The sequence below is a fragment of the Equus przewalskii genome, chromosome 8 (genome assembly GCF_037783145.1).
Source record: "Equus przewalskii isolate Varuska chromosome 8, EquPr2, whole genome shotgun sequence".
NCBI lineage: Eukaryota > Metazoa > Chordata > Mammalia > Perissodactyla > Equidae > Equus > Equus przewalskii.
Window position 1 is genome coordinate 24,092,990 of NC_091838.1, and position 25,167 is coordinate 24,118,156.

Here is a 25,167-nt window from a genome sequence, read left to right on the forward strand (position 1 = left end):
TAAATGGATGGTTTATTAATAAACAAACACCATAAAGAGCTATTTACCATGTCTGTTACATGTAATGCAGCAATGGCTTTTAATAGAAATTCATCAACCTCCCCTTTTGACTTTTTAAAGTGATAAGTGCGGATATAAAAACATTCTTGAATACATTGTTGATCTACTGGTAGCCAACACCCATATTGCTTCAAAAATTAAGACAATTTGGGACTTTAAACAATTTAAACAGCGGCCCTTTTTCTAAGCAAGATGAAAAAAGCCTGCCATTTCTGTTTTTCCTTCTTGAGATTTTTAGTTTTCAGAAACACGTTCTTCTACGCCTATCTGACATTTCTTGCCATGCTTTCAGCTTGTAAACCTGAATTCTATTATGAAAACTCCAGGTTTATGCTTGAAGGACAGTGCCTTAACAAGAGAAAAAAAATTGTGCTGTGTTTTTCTTCCTGTTACCTGGAATCATCATGGTTTGCATGTATTAACTATATTCTTACAGATGTCTGGGTCACGTCTGCGAGCTGGAATTCTTTTTTTAAAGTGTGGGTGTTTTGCATCGTGATATTTAATCAAGACAGCAACGTGAGTGGAAGGCTGTTGATTTAAGACAAATTTGAGATCCAATCAAATTAATTCCTGTATGTTTGTCCTTCTGGTGGCTGTGGAAGCTTCATCTTTTCTTTGGATGTCATTAGACGTCAACTCTTTTAGAGTCCAACTTTGATGCTATATGAATTTTACCATTTTGCTAACTCCGGTATACTCTGTGCATCCAACACTCCACTAGAATTCTTTGTTCCATTCATATTAATTTTTGTTACAAATCTAACTGATGGAGGAACTTCTAGGTATTTAGGTTCACATTCAACTTTCAGGCTCTGTATTCTATTTTCATGGTTTATCCGTGGAGACTATCATCTTCTTTGCCACTTTAAGGTAGCCTAACGCTGTAGCCTGTGTAACTCTTGGTAAATTATAATTAGTCTTTACATGAATTGCTACTTTCATACTTCCATGGGAGAGTACTTCCATGGCATTTAGATTTTATGCTGTTTCAGTAAAATTAAATAACATAATTAGAGAGGGGGAGACCAACAATGTGGCCGGGTTTTACTTTTTCCAAATAAGAGCATTGCTAGATCTCTGCAGGCCCCATCGTTTTATAAAGAGAGGATCCTTAGTAGCCAAATGGAAGGATGTGGTCTCAGAATGAAGCACAAACCTATAAATTGAATAGATTTAGCTTTTAAAGAACTCACTACATTATTTCCCTTTTTCGCGTTTCACTACAGATGAGGGATGGTCTTGTCAGGCTGGGCACTGATCCTGCCCACAGACCAGCAGGAGATCGTGTGTGGTGGGTGTGACTTTCTTGATCTTTGGGCCTGAGAGTTTGTGATTTGAGAGTGAATTACCGAGAAAGAGGCACAGCCATACTGTAGGGCAGACCCTTATCTTTATTTATAGTTGTATTTAAAGAGCAGCTGTTACTATGTGTGCTTTGAAAGGGCTCGGTGATAATTACACCACATACCAGCTGTTTATGGAAAGTTGAGTACATTAGGTAAACAGAAAAAAAAAAAGGAAGTGAGTTTCATTGTGTAGAGCAGGATTCTATGATTGTGAAGAGTCCAGGCCTTGGTTGCAAAATAGACCAATAAAACATTATGAAGGATGTATCTCATCATATACTGCCAGTCATGAACGTTATACCCCACTCCCCCAGTACCCCAGGTCTTCAGATATCCTACATTTTTTCTTTTCTTTTCAGACAAATGGTAATGTCTACCATTTAAATGTTCTTTTAGTAAAAATGACCTGGCTTTTGGGCTTGCTGCCTCCCAAGTCATTGACATATTCACCTGACATATAGACATTTATTTTTATTCATTTATTTGACTACTCTGAAGAGATACTGGGAAGAGTTCGCCTGGTTAATAGTGAAGTGATGATCTTTTCATTATGTACTTCCAAGGACATCTCAATTAGAGCTTCATGTATGTGAATCTCTCCAAAAATAGAGACTTCCATTGACTTTCCAAGGAAATGTAATAGGATGACTCTAGTGAGACACAACATGATGAGGATTAGACCTATAAGATATATAATTAAAGAATTTATTTTTAAAAGGAACTTTAGAGATCACTTGTTCCAAACTCCTGTTTAACATAGCAGAACTCTGAGGCTCCAAAACATTAAGGATCACAGGGCAACTTATAGGAAGCCATGATGTATGGCCTGAATGAAGAAGAGTGTATTTTGGTTCAATATGCCATTTAAGAAAGAATTATCCTTGCTGTTGGTCTTTGCTGTAATGGTTTAGCTTGAAAGAGACAACCCAACAGTCTTTGTCCTGGCCCCTGGCCCTGTGAGGGGCTTTTCTGTCTGCATGCAGCCCCGTTCAGAGACGGGCATGGTTTATCCTTGCGTAGGAGGATTGTAGTGAAGTTGTGGCATTGTGCCCTGGCCTTACAGGCTATGAAGACAAAAGTCGGCGTGGCTTTGTGAAGGTATAGGAGTGTGGAACTCTTGCTGCTCCCTGAGAATGGGGGTGGATTTAATGGATCATCTAGTCCCACCTGCTTTGCTGAGGTGCTCGTCAGGGTCTGGAGGGGAAGGGAACTAGCTCAGGGTCGCACACCTGGGAAATGGCAGGGCACATGCAGACCTGGGGACTGACTTCTGCTCCAAGGAGTGCTTGTTTTCGTTTTCCAAAGCCAATTCCTAGGAAAATCAACTCTAGTTTGAGATTTGTTTTAATGGTAGTTAATACTTTGGGTTGAAATCAGTTGCTTTATGGGAAAAAAAGAAAACTTGCCGTTAAGAGATGTTAAGACTGATTCTAAAGGAAACAATTTGAAATTTGAGTGTTCAGCTTCTCTGGGAAGTTTTATTATTTTGACCAGAAAAAGGAACATCTTGTCTCTAAATAGAATGATCATTATGATTTGGCATCCTGGAATCTTCCACAGGGCTAGCAGATTGAGCGTCTGGATAAACAGATGAAGGAATTTGAACCTTGTGCTACGGCCTCTTCAGTGGTCATCATTGCACAAACTCCCTTGCACGTTGGATAAAAAAAATAGTAACAAATTTTGTGTTTCCTGAATTCTAATGAACTCTTGGATTTTTACGCCATAAAAATCATAGTTCCTGCTTTGATTCAGCATGTTTATTTTTTCATTCATTAAAATGTATTTAGTGCAGAAACTTCACAGTTTACTGAATAGAAAATAAATTAGTGTTGAACAAACAGAAATGTTCTTTTAGCTGTACCACGTGGTGTGGCATGATTCCCACTTTGAAAGAGAAGTGTGTAAGGCAACCTGAGCTTTGAGTGGTCACTCTGAACCTAGTTTTGATTTTGCATCTGTAAGTATTTCTTTTAGTAGATTTTTCTTTGTCATTGCTTGAAGATGTATAAAAGGTTTTTTGGCAAACTAGAAGCATTTATAATATAGCTGCTTTTACGATGTAAGGCAAATTTGTGCAAAATGAAAAATTAGTTCCTATAAATGAATATGATACATAATTGATTTATAGGTGGTTATAGACTTGCTGTGTATAGAAAATATCTTAAATTGGGTTCTAACAGATCTAAATTCTACAGTAAAATATGTCTCCTCTTAATATACCTTCAGATAAAAAAGAGACTCTGATTTAACCATATAGTCTGTAACCAACAAAGTGTTCATCTTTAAATAACTCATTTCCACCCATTCATCTATTTGTCTGTCTGTCCGTCCATCCATCCATCTATCTATCCATCTATCCTTCCATCCTTCCATCCTTCCATCTGTCCTTCCATCCTTCCATCCATCCATCCATCCATCCAGTCAACAAGTATTTCTTGGGAACCGACTGTTTGGGCCCTGGGCTCAGTGCCAGGGCTGCAGCACTGAGTGCAACAGAGAACTCATGGAGTTTTTATTACGTTGGGGCAGTTCAAATGCGGGATATGATTTGTCTCCTCCCCCCGTAACTTGATGAGCGTTTAGAAGATATAATTGTTTCTGTCGCCTTGAAAGGGCCTCACCCCCTCTACCCTACCTGTGTAGTATGCAAATTCCAGCCATGAGAAGCTAATTAGAAGAAAATTTTGAAGACACTTATTAGAAAGTAAATATGTTATTTGACGTGCAAATGATTGTCAACCAAACATACAATTTATCAGCTAGTATGTGAAAGGTACTGTGCTAGGGATAACCTTGTTAAGGGTGGTTGTAGGCTAGATTAACGACTACAATACTACAAAATTAGAATCAATGAGACACAGGGTAGGAAAGTTTTGCTGGTCGGGAGGAGTTAAGAAGGGTCTAGGTTCTGGAAAGCCGCTACAGAGCACAGGACCAGTGCTGCTGCCTCGATGAATAGGGCACTGTGTGGGAGGGAGTCCCATGGGTATAGTTGGTAAGAGTTTAGGATCTGAAGTCACAAAAACCAGAATTGAAATCCGAGCTCTGCAACCTTGGGCGAGCTAGTAAAACTCTTGCAGCCTCGATGTTCCTGTCTATGTAAGGGCTAGAAATGAGCTCAGAAGCCGACAGAGAGTAAACCCTTCAGTATGTACTTCCTGTTATTAGGAAAAGATGGTAGGAAATCAAAGAGGTGATGTGGTTGTGATGATAAATATCTAGTGGAAATATCCTCAGGGGGAAACCAAAAGCCTTTTTGTTACTACAAATAAATGCGGAGAATATGAATGGAGAAAAATTTTGAAGTCTTTTGTTTTTCCTTAGGACTCCTGTTCCCTCTTTAGTTGAATATATTTTCATTTATAAATCTAATCAATATGACACTTTTTCTGGCTATTTTTGCTGACACATCTTTTTATGATTATTATGCGTGTATATGCAGTAGAATTTATATTATTAGCTTATTTTGTAGTGAAAATCAAGTAACTGTTTCCTGGGTAAGATAGTTGGGTAAGAGTAAGACAAAACGTCTAATTGAAGAGAAGAAGGCTGTTAAAGAGATTTTTCTATTCCGTAAGATCTTAACCAGTATAAAAGCTGTGTGTGTGTGTGTATATATATATTTTTCTGTGTGTGTGTGTTTAAGAATGAAAGCTTAAAATGGCACAGTGATGTTAGTAAGATAATTGTGCTCTGGCCACTACTTTGCTGTGCTTTAGTACATTTTTTCTTTTAGCTTCTTAGAGCTCAACTCAACAAAAACTCCTTATGGACTATTAAAACATCATACCCTGCCTATTCTGGGACACTGGGCTCTTTGATGCCCTGGCTCGCTAGGAGGCAGCCTGCTCTGCTGATGTAAACTATTAGTCGGGGAGAGGTGCACTCTGATTCAGTTCACCATGGTGTTTGCTACCGGACATCTGAGTAGTTGTCTAACATCAATTCTTTCATTGGTCCCTAAGGATAATTCAATTGTACCTACCCTCATGAAACTTAGGGAGAGGCTATGAAAATTAATGGTGTAATATTGGAGGCACCATATATGGAATATCTTGTATAGTGGTGGAAAATACTGTTAGTAAACACAATCTGGTATTCACTTAAAGTGCTTTCTAAAAGCATTTTAAGGGCATAATTAGCTGTATTGGATGAAAATGTTGTAACTTAGGACAATATAGTTGTTTTTTGTTTTTTTTGGAAGAAATGAGTAGAAAAAAAAGAAAACCAGATTTTATTTATTTGTTTATTTATTGGTGAAGAAGGTTGTCCCTGAGCTAACATCTGTTGCCAGTCTTCCTCTTTTTCGTTGAGGAAGATTGTTGCTGAGCTAACACCTGTGCCAGTCTTCCTCTGTTTTGTATATGGAACGCCACCATGGCATGGCTTGATGAGTCGTGTGTAGGTCTGGCCCAGGATCTGAACCTGTGAACCCCAGGGTGCCAAAGTGGAGTGCATGAACTTTAACCACTGCACCACTGGGTCGGCCCCAGAAATCCAGATTTTAAACTGTTGAATATAAACATGAAGTATCAAAGGAAGACATTTATGCTTGTAAGACCTTATAAATTAAAGAGGGACCTTTTTTCATCAATTGATGTTTCACTTAGGGACCCAAAGACAAGCACATTCTCTAAACCCAGCTTAATGAATCATGTAGAGCTCTGGATGAGAGTTTATTTGGTGGAACCAACTTATTTGATTTCAGAGTTAATGTACTTCCCATGAATATCCCTTGGTGACTTCTCTTCTATAAATTGGTGAGTTCTCCGAGGAGATCCCATAAGGAGATTCCCTTCTCCCTAGCCTGAGTTCTGAACAAATAAGAAATAAGACTTTATTAGAGAAGTCAGATGGAAGACAAAACATCACTTCTACTGTGGAGAGAACTAGATAGGAGGAGACATTGCTCTGTGTGAGAGAGGAAAGGGTCTGCCTACTTGGCTGTAGGCAGTGGTGGGCGAGGGGGCGGGAGGGAGTCAGGCTCTAGGTAGGATGGTTAGCCTGCTCTCTAAGGGCAGCTCAAAAAAGAGGGAGGAGTTAGTTGGAGGAATGGAAAGGAAGGCTTATCTTGTTTAGGGAAAATCCCTCTTTGTAGGAACCAGGAACCAGGGAACAGGCATTTCCTGTTAATAAGACCAACTCTTCAAAATTTTCCCACGTACCTTTAAAATTCTATGGCACAGGACACTAGCAGGAGACCAGCCACATCTGGGAATCAGTGAAGGAAGTCCCATTTCCTTTTATTGCAAGTTTCTTCTGCATCTGTTTACCATCTGGGACCACGTCCCTTTTTGCTTGCTGCTCCACTGTCCCTAAGATCGTCACAGAATTTTCCATTTTCTACAACACATTGGGCAGTAGAGTGAACAAGGGTTTGGAAGCGTGTAGGATTTTATTTTTTTCTTCTTTCTAATTTACTTGGATAGGTTTTTGTCCAATTCATCCTCTCAGCTTGGGCTGATCATTGTCTAAACCAGAGATATAACTAAAGGTGATTTATGGATGTTTCAGTTTTCAAAAATTGTGACCTGGGTCCAGGGCTTAAACCATTAATCCTAGTCTGAATTTGGGTTGTATGGCAGTGGGAATATTTTGCAATAATTTAAAAAGGCAAATATCACATCCTCCTTCTTATGGAGAACAAATATAGATTTTTATCAGCAGGCATTGTTCCTAATTAACTTATCAGCCCTAACATGCCTTAACTGTGTTCTAAATCTTGCTGTTTTATAACTGATCTAAGGCTTGACTATATTAAAGAGCTTGACTATGTTCAGTCAGTGGCTTGGGTCACAGTGGAATAAAGGCTGTACCGTTAGTAATGCCTCTTACCTTTTCCTCAGCTGAGCTCCAGTGGGCTGCTTTCTTTGTAGCTCTCTTCCAGAGGCTGTTTTCCCCATGAGCAAATGAAAAGGAAAATATTACTGAATTTTGTTTTTCTTAGAGAGGCAAGATGGTGGAGTATATCCCAGTCAGTTAACAAACCTTTGTTAAGTATCTGTATTTAAAGGCGAACCCCGTGAGAAATGTGAAATATAAGAAAACAACATCTTTTTCTAATGATTCCCCAGTCAGTTTGGAAGAGGTAGAATTAAGACAAACCTGAAAAGATAATAACTGAAGAGTTAAATGACAATGTAAATAAATTCAGAACACACTTAGGAAGCAACTACTGTGTATTTGCTGCTGTGGTTGGGGCTGAACATGTGTCAATAAATGGGAAATAATCTAGATCTAGAAAAAGCTTTTAGGGGATGAAATATAAAGGGAAACACACATCACAGAATAATAGATTTCTGCTGGGCTCAGAGAAAACTGTGGAAAGGAATGGATATGGGAGCTGGGGCTTAATGACTGAGAAGGAGTTTGCTGGATGAAAATGACGTGGAAAAAGAAGAGATGAATCTGAGAGCGTAGTAGAGGACAAATGGATAGGGCTTGATGAGGGATGAGAAAAGGCCAATATGATGCTGAGAGATGGAGCTTGAGTAACTTGAACAGTGATGAAACAATTAGTAGGAAAAAAAGGGAATCAGAAAGTGAGGTACCATGGTGGGGAGAAGCTGATGAATTTGGGTTAATAAATGATACTATTTTAAGAAATGTCTTACTAAGACTTGTATACTTTGAGTCTTAATTGGAGCAGTTCTAATCTTTTTGCACACAACAGAGGAGTGAATTAAACTAAGGATTAATAGATTTTAGTTTTTATTTATTGTTAATTGGAGTTGATTTGTGTTCTCAAGGGAAAACATTTTCAGCTTTGGAATTTTCATCCCCTTTTTAGTCTAATGGTCTGAATTTATTCATATTTACAGGGTAATGTGTATTTCTGCCTGGGCTTCCTAGACGACACCCGGCAGAACGTCTCCTCTTTGTGGTGTTTTCTGAGAGGATTTTTCTTTTTTTGTTTTTTGTGAGGAAAATTGGCCCTGAGCTAACCTCCATTGCCAACCTTCCTCTTTTTGCTTGAAGAGGATTGTCCCTGAGCTAACATCTGTGCCAGTCTTCCTCTATCTTGTATGTGGGATGCCACCATAGCATGGCTTGGTGAGTGGTGTGTAGGTCCATGTCTGGGATCTGAACCTGCGAACCTCGGGCCGCCGAAGCAGGGCACCCAAACTCAACCACTATGCCACTGGGCTGACCTTGAGATTTTTCTTGATATCTCTACTCCTTGGACTTACTACAACTTGTTGTTGTCAATTGCTGTTCCCAGAGTCTTTCTCTTCTGTCACACTCTTCCTGTGGCCCGTGTATTTTTCCACATAGATGTCCATATCCTGTCAGTGTGCCTGATGGCTCTTACAAGCTTCTGTATGTTAAAAATTAAAGAAAGTGGCAGAAATAAAAAAAGATATTGACCGTGAAAGCAGCAAATGAAGATACATAAAATTACATGGCTATTTACAAATATCTAAAGTTTAGTGGAGACTTTATTTTGAATTTAGTATGAAAACCATATTTGCACAAGTAACACAAAATTTTGTTTTAGATTATTAGAATTTCTCGTATGGGCCTTACAGATCTGGGTGAGCTAAACGGCTCTGGAGAACTAGACTTTTTGCTTCTTTTAAAGCTTTATTTTTTATTTTATTTTTCCCCCCAGAACCCCCCGGTACAAAGTTGTGTATTTTAGTTGTGGGTCCTTCTAGTTATGGCATGTGGGATGCTGCCTTAGCATGGCTTGATGAGCGGTGCCATGTCCGTGCCCAGGATTCGAACCAGCGAAACCCTGGGCTCCCCAAATGGAGCACGCAAACTTAACCACTTGGCCACAGGGCTGGCCCCGACTTTTTGCTTCTTGACTCTGGTTAAATTTGAGCCCTCTCTTTGGAGTTATCCCAAGGATAATTCTTCTCCTTGATTGTTTGAGTCTAATGTCAGAAACATGTTGGTTGTATTTCTTATTGAGTAAATGCCGAATTCTGTGGGGACAAAGATTTGAGAGAATGGCAGATGACTTTGCCTTTCTCTCTTCAACCCTTTTTTTGGGGGGTCTTGGGGAAAATAGTAGGTATAAATTTGGGCTGAACAACTACTGTAATTTTTCTTTGGAATAATATTCAGTAAGCAGGTACGTAATGCTACGCTTGTCACAAATGAACGGAGATGTTGAGTGGGAGGCTTGGGGACACTGTGTGTTGTGAAATGACATGGGGATGCCAGGAGGGAGAAGGAATTGGAGGAAAGATGTCAAGGTCAACCGTAGTCATGCTGAATTTGAGATTGGTTGAGATTTTTATGTAATTAAACTGAAAGACAAATTCTAGGATAGGAATTTTCATGTTTGAAGTTTGGTTTGGCTTCTAATAGAATTTCAGTTCCTGGCATATAGTGGGCTTTAAATAAATATAAACAAGTAGGTGGAAGAGTAGATGGAAAGTTCTAGGCGTGATGCCAGGTGCTGAGGATGTCAGTAGGACAGAGATGTCCTTCTCCCTGCTAGGGGACTTTTGCCTTACTTTCTCCTCTGTCTGGTATATTCTCCCCCTAGAATTCTCCCCACATGGCTTGCTCCTTCAGCACCTTTGGGTCTCTATTCAAATGTCGTGTAATCAGTGAGGCTGACCTTAACCTGCTTGCAGTCCATGTCCTTCTTCTCTAATTTGTTTTTCTCTGTGGCATTTCATAGCAGTTGAATACATATATATAGCTATTTATACATATATGCTGTCTATGTATAAACATATAACTATAGCTATTTTATGGTAATCTGTTCCAGCTAGACTTAGGAAATCTGGAAATTAAGTAGCTGGAGATAGATTTAGAATGGCAGGCTGAGGACAAAGAATGCAAGCTCTTGAATGTCAGGTTTTCATCAAGAAGCTTTTCTTTTGAGAGATGTATGATGTGTATGTAGAATTTGGCCAAGAGAAGCGGGTATCACTGTTCTATATTTCACAGTTATGAATTTTTCACTCATTCACAAAATATTTATTGAGCATCTACTATGTACGTTCCAGGCAGTTTTAGGTACTGGGAACACACCAGTGACAAAATATGCAAAAACCGCTTCCCTTCTAAAGCATTTCTAGTGAAATGTAATCAATTTCATTGATGAGTAGAGATGATGCCCTTTAAGAAATCATTTTAAAAACCAAGCGTGATGTTCACATGACATCAGCTGGATGACGGCCTTGACAGAGGAAAGCAGGGAGTGTTAGAAACGATGTGGAGAGAGAACGTTCAGAGCTTCCTGGGGCTTTGATTGGAGATTCGAGGAAAAGAGGAGTCCATGATCCCTCTAAGATTGGAGCCTCTTCCAGTCACTGGGAGAACGGTGGAGCTCTCAAGGAATGCCAGAGAGGGGGACTGTTTTGGTGGGAAATTGTGATGCATACTTCGATATGTTTTGGATTTGACAGTGGCTGTTCATAGAAATGGAAGTGCCCAGTAACGGGCTGGAAATGCAGGTCTGTAACTCAGAAGAGAGGTCCCAGACAGGATTTATTGCAGCAGCTAATGTTATTTACTTATGTATCTATTTGAATAGGGCTCTAGGTAAATGAGTTTGTATAAGAACACATGGTATGTTTTCTTCATCCAGTGTCAGGGGATAACGGTTGCAATTTTAATTTGGTATCGCATCCCCAGTGCTTATCGGTATCACAGGAATATGTAATGTTCCTGAGGAAGCCTGATCATGCAGTACTTTACCAAGGGGAAATTATGTTCCTGATCCTAGGTAATGGCTATTTTATGCCCTTAGTTTACATATTATGATTGTTGCTATAATAGTAGCATACGTTATCCTTATCTACATCAATAATTAATCCATTCCTGAAACTTATTAAGCTACTCACTTCAATAATAATAAAATCCACTGCTTATTATTAAGAAATATTAATGTGAGTGTAAGCGATTCAGTATTAGCTTTATACTCCTAAAATTGCCTTTGTTGATTGTACATTTTATGCTCATTAATAACTGGTTTAAATTCTTCATGTCTTTATTTTTCAGAGTATTATACAATGATAATACAGAAAATGCTTCAGAATATGTCTGTGAAAAGCTCTATATCAGAGCAACTCACTCTGTGAGTTAACTCACTCTTGTCTGCTCTTAGATATAACTTTATTTTCAGCAAATGTTACGTTTTGTCTATCAGAAGCCCCAGTTTGGATTGTAATAAAATTCTCTTTTATTTATTGTTATTTATGCTATGCGTACATATAAAAGATTTGATGTAAGAAGTGAAAGGACTGCTCTTGCTTAGCATCCTACATCTCTTTCCTAGGAGTGCCTCGCTTTCAGACAAGTAATGGAAGACACAACCAAGAAATAAGAAGTTTTTCCTTCCAAATTACAATAAGCCCCAAAGGGCAGCTCCATGCTTGGTTAATGCAGCTGCTCAGCCATTTCCGAGGGCCAGTTTCATTGCCTTTTTCTGCTAAGTCACTTCAAGAGTTGAGCTTTTCCCCTTTGATTTGTTCCCTTGTGGTCACAGGATGGCTGTATCACCTTTAAGCATCAAATCCTCACAAATTAATTGTTAAATGTTGTAAGAGGAGAGACTGTATTCTGTTGCATTTAAAAATAGTTTACATACCATAACATTCACCCATTTAAAGTGTACAAATCAATGGCTTTAGTATCTTTACAGCGTTGTGCACCATCACCACAATTTAATTTTAGAAGACTTTTATCACCCCAAAAAGAAACAGTTGTTCCCCATCTGTCTCCTCTCCCTGCAGCCCTAGGCAACCACTGTCTGCTCTCTGTCTCTAAGGATTTTCTAGACATTTCATATAAATGGACTCATGCAATATGTGGTCTGTTCTGACTGCTTCTTTGACTTAGCATAAAGTTTGCAAGGTTCATTCATCTATGTTGTGACCTGTATCAGTACTTCAATTCATTTTATTGCTGGAGAGTATTCCATTGTATGGATAGACCATATTTTGTGTAACTATTCATCAGTTGATGGATGTTTGGTTTGTTTCTACTTTTGGCTATTATGAATGATGTGGCTATGAACATTTGTGTACAAGTTTTTGTCTGGATATATATTTTCATTTCTTTTGAGTGTATACCTAGATGTGGAATTGCTGTGTCATATGACAACCCTTTCTTTAACTTTTTAGGAATTGCTGATATGTTTTCTAAAGTGGCTGCACCATTTTACAATCCCACCAGCGGAGTATGAAGGTTCCAATTTTTCCACATCCTGACCAACACTTCTTATTGTCTATCTTTTTGATTATAGCCATTCTAGTGGGTTTGAAGTAGTAACTCCTTGTGGGTTTTTTTTTTGGGTGAGGAAGATTGGCCCTGAGCTAACATCTGTTGCCAATCTTCCTCTTTTCCCTTGAGGAAGATTGTCACTGAGCTAGCATCTGTGCCAGTCTTCCTCTATTTTGTATGAGATGCTGCCACAGCATGGTTTGATGAGTGGTAGTAGGTCCATGCCTGGGATCTGAATCTGCAAACCCCTGGGCCGCCAAAGCAGAACGCACGGACTTAACCACATTGTTACTGGGCCAGCCCCAATCATTGTGGTTTTGATTTGCATTTTCCTAACAATAAATTATGTTGAGCATCTTTTCATGTAGTTATTGGCTGTTCACATATCCTTCTCTTCAAATTCTTTGCTCATTTAAAAAATTGGGTTGTCTTATTATTGAATTGTGTGAATTCTTTCTTTTAGATACAAGTGCTTTATCAGACATGATTTGAAAATATTTCCTCTCATTCTGTGGGTTGTCTTTTCATCTTCTTGATGGTGTTACTTGAAGTCCAAAAGTTTTTGATTTGGATGAAGTCTAATCTGTCATTTTTTCTCTTATTGGCTGTGCTTTTGGTACCATCTCTATTTTTTAAAGTAAGATTTTTATAGATAAATACGTACAGAAAAGTGCCCAAATCACAAGTGTACAATTCATTACATTTTCAGAAAGTGAGTATACCCGTGAAACCAGCATTCAGATTAATAAACAGAACATAACCAATGTCCCAGAAGTTCCCTTCGTGGCTCTTCTAGGGTTGGCCATGATCTTGACTTCTAACGTCATGGATAAGTTTTGCCTATTTTGGGATTTTATATAAATTGAATCATAGAGCACGTGTTATTTTGTGTCTAGCTTTTATTCATTCAGCATTATGTTTAGAGGCTCATCTACTTTGTGGTGTGTATTTTTTGTTTGTTTTCACGTGTAATATTTCATTATGTGAATTTTACACAGTATGTTTTTTCTACTGTTGATAGGCATTAGGATTGCGTTCAGATCTGGTCTGTTGGAATAGAGCTTTTGTGAATATTCTAGCCTTTTGGTGAACATGTACTTAGAAGTGTAGGCTGAGTTATAGGATAGGCATAGTTCAGCTCTTGTGGATACTGCCAAGGAGTTAACCAAAGTGGTCGCACTGATCCAGGCTGTTACAGGTTTTATGAATTAGGAAACGTTTTCCCAGAAGCCATCGTCACCCCTACCCTCCAGCAGAATTCCCCTCATGTAGCATTGGCCAGAATCTCTGTACCTGAAAGAGTCATTCCAGGGAAATGAGAAGGCTGTAATTTGTACTTTTCTTAGCTTAAACAGCAAGATTTACCCTGTTGAGCTGAGGAGGGGTCTAGCCTTCCCACAAGCACTTGGCCTCCTGATATATGTAGTTGTGCTTCTGTTCGAGTGGAGGAAAGGGAAGGGGACTGGGTGGTGGGTGGAAGTCAACTGTGTCTGCTCAAGAAAGGAACATCCAGTTAAACCAATTAAATGCTTATCTGAAAAAGTGACTTTTTATTCCAGTAATTTTCTTTTCTGGAATTATTTTGAATTTACTGGGTCTTTTAGTTTCAGGGTAGCTAAATATAGTAAATAATTGCTGAATAAATGTTTTCTATAGTGATCGTTTTTCTCATTTTAATTAAAATTATTTTTTCTGATTAAGCAGAAAATGAGTTTATTATAAGGATATTAAGTAGCTTCATTGGGAGGGATGGAGGGCCCAGCTAGGGCTCAGGTTCCAGAAACAATGTCCAAACTACACTGCAAAACTGATCTATGAGGACACCCCTGCTTGGGCCACTTTGCACTAGACTCTACAGTTGGCACCACTGCCATTTCTGAGCCCCAGACACTACATTGTAGCCACTGCCTTCTCAACATCCTCATTGACCCCCACCCTCCAGATAAAGCAAGTATCCTCCCCTCCCTTCTTGGATCAGTACTGCCAGAGCCCCAGTCTGATAGAGGGGCATCTGATTGGCACAACTGGGTCACATGTCTGTGCCCTGGAACCAAGGGACACTGGGAGAGGGAGGTGGACTCAAAACATGAGAAACTCCCAAGATACAGGGAGGGTATTCAGAAGATGCTGAGCGGCCACAAATGTGACAAACTTCCAGTACAGTGGGTATGCTGATCCCATTTAGATATGTGGTGTCCCCAAGACTTTATCAATTTATCTGGCACCTGTTTCTCATTTGTCATTTGCGTAGTATGAACCTCTTTCTATTTATTTATTTTACTGCGGTCCCATTGGTTTATAACATTATGTAAATTTCAAGGGTACATCATTATATTTTGACTTTGATGTAGACTGCATCATGTTCACCACCAAAAGTCTAGTTTGCCATCCGTCACCATACACATGTGCCTGTTTACTCCTTTCGCCCTCCCCTGACTCCCTTCCCCTCTGGTAACCACCAGTCTGGTCTTCTATCTATATATTTGTTGTTTGTTTATCTTCTACATGTGAGTGAAGTCATATGGTAATTGTCTTTCTCCATCTGACTTAGTTCACTAATGTAATACCCTCAAGGTCCGTCCATGTTGTCACAAATGGCAAGATTTCATCTTTTTTATGGCTGAGTAGTATTCCATCATATATATATGTGTGTGTCTGTGTGTGTGTTTGTGTATATACATATATATATGTTTACATACACCACGTCATCTTTATCCATTCATCCATTGATGGGCAGTTAGGTTGCTTCCAATTCTTGGCTAATGTGAATAATGCTGCAGTGAACATTGGGTGCGTATGTCTTTTCAAATTATTATTTTCATCTTCTTTGGATAAATACCCAGAACTGGAATAGCTGAATCATATTGTATTTCTATTTTTAATTTTTTGAGGAAACTCCATACTGTTTTCCATTGTGGCTGTGCCAGTTTACACTCCCACTAGCAGTCTATGAGGGTTCCTTTTTCCCCATGTCTTCTCCAACACTGGTTATTTCTTGTCTTTTTAATAATAGCCATTCTGACTGGTGTGAGGTGATATCTCATTGTGGTTGATTTGAATTTCCCTAATAATTAGTGTTGTTGAACATCTTTTCATCTACCTATTGGCTCTCTATATATCTTCTTTGGATAAATGTCTGTTCATATCCTCTGCCTGTTTTTTGATCAAGTTGTTAGTTTTTTTTGTTGTTGTGTTTTATGAGTTCTTTATATACTTTGGATATTAACCCCTTATTGGATACATGATTTGCAAATATTTTGTTTTGGTTGGTGGGTTGTCTTTTCATTTTGTTGATGATTTCCTTTGCTGTGCAGATGCTTTTTAGTTTGACGTAGTCCCATTTGTTTATTTTTTTATTTGTTTCCCTTGCCTGAAGAGACATGGTATTCAAAAAGATACTGCTAAGTCTGATGCCAAAGAGTGTACTGCCTATATTTTCTTCTAGGAGTTTTATGGTTTCAGGTCTTACATTCAAATCTTTAATCCATTTTGAGTTAATTTTTGTGTATAGTGTAAGATAATGGTGTACTTTCATTTTTCTGCATGTGGCTATCCAGTTTTCCCAGGACCATTTATTGAAGAGACTTTCCTTTTTCCATTGTATGTTCTTGGCTCCTTTGTCAAAAACTAGCTGTCTATAGATGTGTCGGTGTATTTCTGGGCTCTCGATTCTGTTCCATTGATCTGTGTGTCTGTTTTTGTGCCAGTACCATGCTGTCTTGATTACTATAGCTTTGTAGTATATTTTGAAATCACGAGGTGTGATACCTCCACTTTGTTCTTTTTTCTCGGGATTCCTTTGGCTATTTGGGGCCTTTTGTTGTTCATATAAATTTAAGGATTCTTTGATCTTAATTTACATTTTTATAACATTATATTTTCATTAGGCCTGCCATTATAGATTGAATCCACCTTTGTACACTACAGCTAATAGTTGTCACTTTTATTTTCATCACAGTGCCTTATTGGAAATATGCTATGAAGTGCTGACTGATAAAGTGGCTACTATTCTACCACAGAAACAATGTTTTTATTAAACTTTCATTCCTGTCAAAGGCTTAATAGAAATTAATTAAAAGTCTATAATACTGTTATATAAAAGCAAGGATAATAAAATAACTGTACACCTCTATAATAATTTTAGATACCCAAATTGTCTGCTGACTTATGTTACTGTAGAGCGAGGAAGATTCTTGCTTTTCTAAGGGTCCATCTCAGTGAGGACATATACATATTAAAATACAGTTTGCTCATTGATATATTTCATCTGTCTAAAACATATGCTATCTATCATAAAGACTTTTAGAAAACAATACTTTTGTTTGTATTAATTTATGTAGGTTTTTGGAGAATGGTTTGGTTGGCCAAGGTGATAACGATGTTGACTAGTGCAGTGTATATACTCGTTAGACAGCCAGGACTATGTAGATTAGAGGAATGAGAAGTGTTGTAAGCAGACACTAACCAGTCCTGCAGAGGCAGGCCCAGTGTGGGCAGGATCAGGCGTAAGTGAAGTCCTCATTTCCTAATAAGTGTTCCCATATCTGCCTTTTGAACATCTAAAGTGCTTTCATCATTAATGATTATACATTTTGGATTATGTATAAAATGTAAGCATCCTGTTTTAGGTATGTTTTTTCCTCTAAGCCTGTATGAGCTGTACAAAATTGAAGTGCATTGTCATATAAACGCAGTTAAGTTTCCTATCTGAATTGTTGTGCTTTTTCTGGTTCACACCCATTGATGCCTTTCCTGTTCCTAGTTGATTTTTTTTTTAACCCAAGCTATTTTGGTACAAATTCTACCTCACTCAAGGAAAGGGATACTTTACCTTGTCACAGCATTGAAAAGAAACTTGAACTCTGTTTTAGGTCAGTAGTAGGTTAAAATCCAGTTTTCTAGAATGTCCTTTAAAATAATTTGATTCATATTTGGTTCCCTATTGCCCTGCTCCATTGTTAGCAGGAAAGTCTTACAGAAATCTCAGGGAAGCATTTGTTGTTACCTGTCCTCGACTCGGACTCCTGGGCGACCCTGTGAATGAGTGATGTCGGCAATGTCCTCTTCAGCAGACTTCCTCAGCTCCTGTAGGCTCATGCCCATGGCTTCCTTTGTGGACTCACTCCACCTCATGTTTGATCTTCCTCTTTTCCTGCTGCCTTCTGCTCTTCCCAGCATTACTGTCTTTCCCAGAGAATCCTGCCTTCTTATGACGTGCCCAAATTAGGACACCTTTTGTTTTGTCCTTTTTGTCTCCAGTGATAGTTCAGGCTTAAGTTGCTCTAGGAGCCACTTGTTCTTCTTTCGGGCAGTCCAGGGTATCCATAGAGCTCTCCTCCAACACCATATTTCAGATGAATCAGTTTGTTTTTCCTGTCGGCCTTCTTCACTCTCCAGCTTGGTTCCCTTAAATTAGCAGTAGAAGTGATGTGGTTGATGGAGAGTTTGCTAAAGAAGGGTTCTTTGTGCAACTCTCTTGAGCGAGAAGTGAGTTGGATTAGTTTGTTATGATTTTAAAGAAAATTACAAAACTTAGGTAAATAAGGCAGTACTTTGAGGGAAAAATAGGTGTAGATTTTTAGGGCTTTTTGTCCTTACGATTAGGGCAGCCCTCCTCTGTTTCCATTTAGTTGTCCATGGGGGCAGATTCCTCCATTCCATGGGGAATGGTTTTGGTGAAATTCTGTTACATATGTCTATATGTTTACATTTCTTTGTTTAGCCTGTCATAGTTCACTCTTTTTACAATATTTTGAAGATGCAGAACGTTTATATTGTTGGGAAGTTTTGTGTCTTTGCATTATCTTATGGCCGTGGAGTTAATGCAAGATTCATTTTACCTCAATCCTCAGGGAATTGTGGGGACAGCATTAATGCCCATGAAGACCATCTTTGTGCCAGGCACATGCCATATCTTATTTAATCACTAAAACATCCCTTAGAGGAAGATGTTATGTCTATTTTTCAGCTGAATAATCAGGTCAAGAGGTGTTGGGTAAGTTGCCCCAGGTCACACTGGTAATGACGGCGACTCAGACCAACTAACCATTCTTTCCCCTCTACAATATGTGCCTTCTCATATTTCTAATAAAATCGTTCTGATTTTTGCTCCAGATAATTGCTATTCAAAAAGTGAAAGCCTCTGAGTGTGCTGTGTTTACAAAGTCCCTTTTCAGGTACACGGAGGATTAAAATGGATTTTCTTTAACATTTTCAGATAAATGCATTTTATTGTAAATTGTAATATTTTGGATACTGTAATTGGATTTAAAAAATATTGTTCCTGAAAATTAGGTTATTAGATAATGTATTAATTGTAGAAAGTTGGAGTATGAAATTGACAATGGTATTTCACAGAGAAGTGAAATAGTGCTGAATTTTGAGTTCACTTAAAAATTGCTTTATCTGCATTCTTATTACTAAAAAGAACTTATTACTATACTTAGCACCAATTTACCTGAAACAGTTAAAACACAAACCAAATTTGCCACACTTTCAAAGATTATAGAAAGACATGTTGTTTTAGTGCATTGTGTATTAAGAAGTTTGGACTGTACTCTGCAGACGGTAAGAAGCCTCGGGTGACCTGTCCCAGGAGGGTGACATGATCAGATTTGCACTCTATAACTACGAGATGAAGAATGAATTTGAAAAGCCAACTTTGGAGGCATGATGACTAGTTAAGAGACCTGAGCCATAATTCTATCAATAGATTATGGATATCTAAACTAAGGAATTGCCCATAGGAATAAGCCAAGTGAATGGATTTGGGAGATTTTAGGGAGGTAGAAAATGGCAGGACACAGCTCTTGGTTGTTTGTAAGGGAAGAGGATAAAGGAAGAGATTTCTAGCTTGGGTTTGTAAACAGAGCTAGCAGCAAAGAGGGGGACATAGGTCTGAGGGGTGGCGGAGAGACTTCAGTTAGGAAATGCTAATTTCAGAATATTTCAGTAGGTAGTTTAGTAAAGGGATCTCGATTCAGTACAGAAATTTTGGTTAAAGATGTTGACTTTGGAATCACGGGCATAGAGATGACAATTGAAGACATGGGAGTGGATAAGCTCACCTAACAAGAATATGCTTAATGAGAATAGAGGAGATGAGAGGATAGAACCACCATTCAGGGGGTGTCAGGGGAAGGGAATCAGTAAAGGAGCACGAGATGAAATAGCTGTCGAGGAGGAGGAACCCTAGAGAGTGTGATGCCATGGAATCCACAGGAAGGGGGCAGTTCGAGAAGAATGCACATGGTCTCAGATGCTGTAGAGTTGTCAAGTAAGCCAATGCCAGAAAGGTGTGATTTAGCAGAAGAAGGTTCCTGGTGAACTTGGGGAGAGCAGTTTCACTAAAGTGATGGGGACGAGAGATGGATTTCAGTGGATTGTGGAGGAAAAGGGCAGGGAGGAAGTGGTTATGGGGAGTGTAGATAAGTTTTTGAAAAAGTCTGCCAAGAGAAAGTAGTAGGAGGGTATGCGAGGTCAAGAAGGGTTTGCTTTTTTTTTAAGATGAGAAAAATCTGCACGTATTTAAATAATGATGAGAAGGAACTAATAGAGAGGGAGACATCAAGTCAAAGGCTCTGGAGAGTAAGGAACTGATGGACCAAAGACCCTCGATTGGGGGCCGGGGGGAGAATGGAGCAGAGCAGAGGCAGGTGTGGGCTACTAGACAAGAAGACTGACAATTCAACCATCATGTCAGGAGGAAGGAGGAAAGGATGGCGGGATGTCCTGGCAGGAAGAAGAGACCATTCCTTGCTGATGGTTTTATTTTCTCTTCCAGGCAGGAGATCTTGGTGTTAGAATATAAACTATGTACATGGGGGTTGCAAACTGGTGGCCTTCGTGGCTGGATTTAGGGATGGATCCAGCTGGAACTGTGTTTTTTAAATTTTGGAATTTAATCACCGTTGGGTAGGGTGCCGATTTCTGGTTTTCACAGCTCTCCCTCTCCTTGCTTCATCCTATACTTTCCCTCGTTTATCAGCCTAATTCCTGGAGTCCTTTTGATTTGTGCTTCTGATGAAAGTCATCTGGCTTTTTATAAGGGAAGGCATTATTACTTATCTTTAAACCTTAAGAAAATAAGTAGGTGAGTTCAGGCAGCATGATGAGAAAATGACCAAACTGAAGGTAGATGAGCACAACTTTGTTTTCAAAGACCACACTCTTGAAATACAACCCTGCCTAACTTTCCACTGGCACCTCCTGCTTCTCTCCACTCTTGATTGGCTCCGGCCAGCGCTTACTTGATATTTACCAGGAGCTTTCCAGATAGTATCTCTTGGCCTTGTAATGGCCTTAGACATTAGATAGTGTGATCTCTCTTTTACAGCTGAGACTCTGAGAGCTCAATTTGCTTTCCCAGGAGCTCGTAGTGAGTAAGAGTGTTCATTCACACCAGGTGTGCACTCAGCACCGTGTGCTATTGGCATCGGGCACAGCCCAACTGGATTACTGGCTATTTTGTTGGCTGCACACTCTCCATTCCTTTTCTCTGGTTTTCCTTGTCTATGGAGAACACTGTTTGTCATTTCTGCACGTATTCTGTGAATATTCACACTGAATTCCACCCTGATCAGTCTTCTTCCACCCCCCATCTTTGGAGAAGAGAGCTGGCATGCAGGTAATGGAGCCACACTGCCTGGTCCGTGTCCTGGCTTTGTTGCTTCTTAGCTGTGTGACCTTGGGCAGACTACTTCACCTTCTGTGCCTCCATTTCCTTCTTGTTAAGATGGGGTGTTGGTGACACTCACAGCCTCTGCTGTTATGAAGATGACAGTGTGGGTTGAGTGAGGTAATATTAAAATATAAAGAACAGTACCTGGCAGAGAGTGTGACATCAGTGCTCATTAAATCAATACAAATATTCAAAGCATCTGCTATCATTTTTATTGCATGCTAACCCATCTCACTCATCTTTTTTTCTGTTGAATTATCAATTTTATATTTTTAGTTATTCACATCTTGAATTCTTTTATAAAAAGATTTGAGGTCTTTGTGTTTTTAATGTTGGAAGCAGTGAACGCTAAAACCCTAGATATTATCGGTGCTCAATAAATGTTTTGATGAATGCTGCTGTCATTTCAGAACTCTTTTGTGAAATGTAGTTCTCAGTGAGGGGCAGAAGGGGAGAGAATACAGCCATTATTCACTGATTCACTGTACAGACCGAACAGGTGCAATCTGTAAATGGCATGTTCTGTAATACCAAGACCCTTTGACAGTCTCTTTCCCTTCTTTATTTTATAGAATAACAAATGAAATATAGAGAATTTAAGTTACGGCAATTTAATTTCAGCCATAACCCACAATTGAGATTTTCTTTTTCAGAAAATAAGACAGAAGATATTTCTTGGAAAACCAAGAAACCAGTGTCAAAGAATCAGTTTTAATTGCTTCTAATCTTACATTAAATAAAAAATATTTCAAGATGATATAGTGTTTTTCTTTGATTCACATGACTGATCCAACAAGCCTTTTCCAAACTTTCATAGTGAATTTCCTAAAGGAAGCTTCATTTTTTGGGAGAAGAGCCCTAACAGTGATCCAGCGTCCTGTTCCTAAGAGGGCAGCGATATCAGAGTAAATAACAGGAAATTAGCATTCAAAGAGGAAATCATTCTGCTTTGAAATAAATCCTTTTATAAATTTTTTGAATTGAGGATCCTGAACCCTAAGAACACTATAAATACCTTTTGGTATTAATATATTAATAGATGAGGTTGCTCTGAAATTCTCTAACACATCCTCCTATTTCTCTTTTACCTATCTCAGAAGATACTCAATTAAGTTTAGGCAAACACAACACGGAGGTGACAGAGATAGAATTTCAGGCAATTTATTTTCCATTCCATGCTGTCCAGCGCTTTGTCACTATTATATCTGTCTACGCCTTGAATGTCCTTCTCTGAGTAATAGCTGCATAAAATATTGACAACGACATCTTAAAGTGCAGCAGCACCTGAAAATAGTATACACTAAATCTCAATTTGTCTGCCGATGAATGGCTGCTTCGTATGATTACGAGTGGATCTGGAGAGAGAGGGCGCTTTCTCTGCTGTTTTTCAGTTAATGTTCTCATTTTGTTACTCAAACTTTTCACTTCCAGTTTCCTTTTCTTTTTTTTTAATTCTAATACTTAATATCTTCTTTCTTTCAACCCTCAGTATCATAAGTTAGTTGAGACGTTAACCTTATTTTTCCTTTTTCTCATATCATAGGTCTTTCCAAATGCTCTGAGAATGGGTATTTTGGGTGAGATCGAGCATGGGTGAGCCAAGAGACTCAAAATCCACTTGGGGAGCTGCTCAACTCTCCATAGTTGAATTTTTTGGGGACCGTGGGAAGGAAGCGATTAAGCCAAGGCAGGACGCAGAAACCAGGGCCTGCTCTTGATGACTCCTTTTCCTCCGTGAATCTGTACCCTTTTGTGGCCTGCCTCAGAGGAAAGTTCTTGATGACTGCAGTTTGGCAGAAAAATGGTTTTCAGTTTCAGTTGTGTCTTGAGTTCACAGGTGCATTGAATATGTCTGAGCTATCAAAATTTATAGCAGCCTGTGATTCTTTCAGATTTTACTTTTGCTCATTAAAAGAATAGATGAAAAAACTACTAAAAGTGAAAAATGAATTTTGCTTAAACTCAAGCATACTGATTCTCCTTATTAAAAAAAAAAAAAATCAGAGCCAGCCCTGATGGCCTAGTGGTTAAAGTTTGGCACTCACTGCTTTGGCGGCCTGGGTTCATTTCCTGGTTGCAGAACCACACCAGCCGTCTGTCAGTTGCCAGGCTGTAGTGGCGGCTCACACAGAAGAATTAGAATGACTTACAGCTAGGATATACAACCATGCAGTGGGGCTTTGGGGAGAAAAAAAAGAGGAAGATTGCAACAGATGTTCCCTGAGGGCGAATCTTTCCCTGCCAAAAAACAAAAAAGAAAATCATTTAGCACTCACTTCAGCTATCTTTTGATTTCTGTTTTCTGGTTCTCACTGCCCACCTTCTAGGATGAGTGGCTTTGCCCCACTCATTTTATCCTGACACCTTTATGTTCTGCCTCTGCTCCTTTCATTGTCTTACAACCACCTTCTCAATAATCTTTAAAAAAAAATAGATCCCAAATCTCTTTGTGTCCTCGTTTTCTTTTGTTTCTTTGTAGCTTTGTTGCTGATAGAGCCTTGATACTGTGCACCACACTTTCTTCTAGAAAGTTCTTTTCTCTTTTGTCCTAACAGGATTTTGGAATTTTCTGTGTTTCCTCCTGCTTATTTGATATTCTCCTTTTTCTCATCTCACCATTTCCCAAAGCTCAGTCCTTGCCTTCTGTGGGTCTCCTTGTGACTCGATCCCCAAGTTGAACTGACTGACTCTATAAGGCCATTTCTCTAGATATCTCGGGACGTCTGCAGTCTGCACCTCTAGCTCCTTCTTTTTCAGGCAGTTCTAGTGCTGCATCTCTTACTTATGGGAGACCAGTGTGACTGTTCCGATGTCACTTTCAACTCTTGTCTACAACTGCACTCATTCTACTTTTCTAAGTGATTTCGGATGGAAACCCCAGGTATCCCATTTCCTTCATGTCTGTTGGTTCAAGTTGTATCTCTGTCTCCATATCCAGTCTGTCCATCTGTCCATCAAATGCCTGTCAAGGCCTAGGAGGATAGGTAGAATTTGGATAAATGGCAGGACAGGATGGGGAACAGCATTCCAAGTGAGTGGAACATATGGGGAGGGTGTTTTCCGGGGTCAGGAGCCACACTTTATTTGAGTATTTTGGGGATAAGATGGGAAGGATAGGGTTAGAGAAATTTAAGCCTGCTATGGGTAGGAAATAAACGAAATAGACATTTTTGGACAGAGAAAATGTGGTGAAAGCTGCATGAAAGAGAGATTAGTTGGGCTTTGTACAAACAATTAGGGGTCAGGAGAGGCCTTGGTGAGTTGGAGATAAAGAGGGGTAGGTCCGAGGTCTCAAGCCTGGGACGTTCGGGGCTCCACTGAGAGACAGTGATAGGGTGTCTGTGAAGGGAACTGATGTCAGTTCTGGAAGCATTCAGCTTGAGGTGACATGAAGCCATTTGAAAGGAAATGTCCATTAGGCATCTGAAGATAAGAGAGACTTCACAGAACTTGTGTGAGTGCACAGGGCTGGGGGAAGAAATTTGTGAGTCATAATTGCCTTTTCAGTTTTTACTGCTTTTTCCATTCCTCATGATTCATTCTTTTGTACTTTAATGCTGTCATGTTATTTATGTTAATAGTAAACCTCATTTATCTTGAAGATAGCTTTCTGTTAGGCTGCCATGAAATCTTCAAACTTATTTTTCTTGGTGACAAATAAATGATTATAAGGCTACGGCTTGTCACAGTTTCATAACTTCGGACAAATTTATCTATTACTGTGAGTTAAGTACATTAAAATTAACATTTCACAGGTACTAATGGCAAAGCGGCACAGTCAATTGCAGGAAATTTGAATTTGTGAGCCTATAGCAGAAGCTCAGTCAAAGATTTTCTCTCAAACTGTGAAAGGATGCTTTACAGTTGTCACCCTACCATCAGATT

General features: G+C 39.1%; 1 protein-coding gene and 1 pseudogene across 1 annotated transcript in view; one reads left to right on the forward strand and one right to left on the reverse strand.

The window, feature by feature from the left end:
* CA8 (carbonic anhydrase 8) overlaps window positions 1-25,167 on the forward strand; it is a 96,279-nt gene that overhangs the window by 19,260 nt on the left and 51,852 nt on the right. The gene's annotated exons all lie outside the window — the stretch shown is intronic.
* On the reverse strand, window positions 627-17,735 carry LOC139085342 (ubiquitin-conjugating enzyme E2 variant 2 pseudogene; annotated as a pseudogene).